This window comes from Gossypium hirsutum, chromosome A10 (assembly GCF_007990345.1).
Source record: "Gossypium hirsutum isolate 1008001.06 chromosome A10, Gossypium_hirsutum_v2.1, whole genome shotgun sequence".
Lineage (NCBI taxonomy): Eukaryota > Viridiplantae > Streptophyta > Magnoliopsida > Malvales > Malvaceae > Gossypium > Gossypium hirsutum.
Window position 1 is genome coordinate 22408349 of NC_053433.1, and position 3216 is coordinate 22411564.

At 37.6% G+C, this 3216-nt stretch overlaps 1 non-coding gene across 1 annotated transcript; it reads right to left on the minus strand.

Annotated features, from left to right (window-relative positions):
• Positions 1-2235: 2235 nt before the first annotated feature.
• Positions 2236-2342, minus strand: LOC121208663 (small nucleolar RNA R71). Its single transcript, XR_005903794.1, has one exon. It is a non-coding gene; the product is annotated as a small nucleolar RNA R71 (small nucleolar RNA).
• Positions 2343-3216: the final 874 nt, after the last annotated feature.

Genomic DNA, 3216 nt, shown 5'->3' on the forward strand with positions numbered 1-3216 from the left:
TACATGCTAGGTTATCCCCTTTATATTAAGGAATTCCATGACTTGTAACTCAATTAAGCTTGGCTCGTTATCTTGATTGTGGCCTAACCACCCCATGTGATTTGTTCATATTATATATGACTAATTGTAGCACACCATATTTAATCATCACAAGAACATTGGAACATAACATGCAAAATTTGATAGGTCATAACTAATAAACCGTAATATATACATATTTTTACCCCATGCTTAACGCATTTTATGGATGATTTTCCCTTAGAATTGGTGAATTCGATGCTCCTAATGCTTTAATTTCATGTTTTATACTTAGGAGAGCATAGGAGAGCGAAATGAACGAGAAACGGGCCAAAAATGGAGAAAATGGGCCAAAGTACAAAATCAACACGGCCTGGACTTCCTCACACGGGTAGAACACACGGCCGTGTCAATTTGGCAGATTCGAAGCACGATTCACACGGACGTGGCACACAGGCATGTCCCTACCGAGCCCAAGTTGAGTCTAATTCGAGAAAGGCTAATTTTGAGGGTTTTTAGGCCTTCTAAAGCCTACAAATACGCCTTAAATGAAGAGAAAAAGGGAGGGCGCAGAGAGGAAGGACGGAATTACTCGAAGGAAGCCAATTGATCCATCTCAGAAGCCGAAGTCACCATCAAGACTGAAGATATCCTTTCAATTTCCCTTCAGGAGTTTTGGGTTTTATTTATGTTTTGTATTCGTTATTCTTCTGAGATGTTTTCCTTTTTAGTTATGAACTAAATCCCCTAAATACCTAAGGGGAATGAAAGCTAAGACGAATCTTGTTATTATTTTCTTAATTGTATGATAAATATTTAACTTGTTCTTAGTTATGTGTTTTTAATTCTTGTTTTGATATCCCAGGATACTGATTCAGGATAAGCTCTTATTCAGAGGAGGAATAGACCCTGTCTAAGAGTACATTTGTCATAATTAAACGGAGTTGTTTGCTCGCCTAGACATAGGGTGACAAGATTTTATCGGATTAGGGTGAAATCTAATAAGGGGATCCATAGATCGAGTTAATGCAACCCTAGGGTGTTAATTAGAGAAAAGTCTCAATTATTCAATTTAGGGATTAGATGTTATTAGTCTTGAATAGGGATAATAACATAACTTAGGGATCTCCACGGAATAAGTTAAATGAATAAATTGTCTGATTCGGAGCCAGAATAACAAGTACAGTCTAGGTGGATTTTTCCTTAGGTATTGTCTTAATTCAATTGTTTTCCAAAAGTAATCCCCCAGTTCCATTCTCTGTGAATTCTTAGATTAGTTAATTAGTTAGTTAAAACAAAACCCCCTTATTCTTAGGCTAGATAATAAAAGACAGTCATTACTAGTACTTTTAGTTCCTTCGGGTTTGACAATCTGGTCTTGCTAAAACTATACTACTGTTCGATAAGTACACTTGCCTGCATCGAGATAATAGTTAGTTTCAAGAACGATTAATTATAAATATTTAAAACTTACTTGTCACGAAAATCGCGATCAATTTTTTGGCGCCGTTGCCGGGGAACTAAGATATTAGGAACACTTAATTTTTATTACTTTAGCCATTTATTTTTCTTGAAATTTAATTTTATTTTTTTATTATTATTTATTAATTTACTTTTTCTTTCTCTTGGCAGGTTTTTATAGTTTATGACTAGAAGAAAACCGTCAGGACCACTACTTTTTGACGAAGAAATCGATCGCATAGTTCGCAAAAACCAAAGAGAAATAAGGCGAAGCTTAAAATACACAGAGAGCGAGCAAGAAGATGATACTCAACCCCAACCAAAGAGATGGCTGAAAATCTAGACAATCAGCTACCTCCTATAATTGCAGTTAATCAAAATCCTGCTCCACGCACTATGTATGATTATGCTAAACCTTCTTTAACAGGAACTAAATCAAGCATAGTTAGAACTGCTGTAGCTGCAAATACTTTTGAACTAAAACCTAACACTATTCAAATGGTACAGCAATTTGTTCAGTTTGATGGTTTGCAGGATAAGGATCCCAATGCTCACTTAGCAAACTTTTTGGAACTACGCGATACATTTAAAATTCATGGTGTTTCTAATGATGCCATTCGTTTTCGGTTATTCCCTTTTTTATTGAGGAACAAAGCTAAATAGTGGTTGAACTCATTACCACGAGGGTCAATCACTAGTTGGGAACAAATGACAGAAAAATTTCTATTAAAATATTTCCCGCCGGCTAAAACAACCAAATTACGTAATGATATCTCTTCGTTTGTGCAGATGGACTTAGAAACTCTTTACAATGCATGGGAGAGATACAAGGACTTACTGAAAAGGTGCCCTCACCATGGGTCACCGCTTTGGCTTCAGGTTCAAACTTTCCATAATGGCTTGAATCCTTCGACTCGGCAAATGGTTGACGCAGATACTGGTGGAACCATCAATAATAAAACACCTAAAGATGCTTACGGGTTTATAGAGGAGATGTCACTGAATAACTATCAGTGGCAAGTCATGAGGACAAAACCAACAAAAACAGCTGGTGTTTATAACGTCGATTTGATCACCATGCTCTCTAATCAGGTAGAACTCTTGAATAAGAAAATTGATGGTTTTCTTAATTCTTCACAGGTTCACCCAGTAATGCAGTGCGAAGCAAGTGGAGGTGGATCAAGCAATTCAGAATACCAACCTTATGGCCACAACATGGATAACGAGCAGTTAAATTACATGGGTAATAATTCTCGATCTCAAAACAATCCATATAGTAACACTCATAATGCAGGTTGGAGGAACCACCCAAATTTCTCATGGGGAGGCCAAGGAAATCAAAGACCACCTCCAGGCTACCAACAACCACCCTACCAACAGGAAAAGTAGCCGAACCTTGAAGACATGCTCTCAAAGTTTATATCGGTGTCAGAAACTCGTTTCTAGAACACCGAGACAGCACTTAAAAATCAACAAGCGTCGATCCAAGGGCTCGAAACTCAGATAGGCCAACTTTCTAAACTAATCTCCAAATGACCACAAGGTAGCTTGCCAAGTAATACTGAACCCAACCCAAGGGAACAACTCAACGCGATTAATGTTCAAGATGAAGAAGGATTCATTGAGCCTGAGCTAGAACCGAGGCAAGAAATTATGGTAAGCAGAGGCCAAGGTGAGGTAGGTCATAATAAAAACAAATCAGTGAATGTCGAATATAAACCTTGTGTGCCATACCCC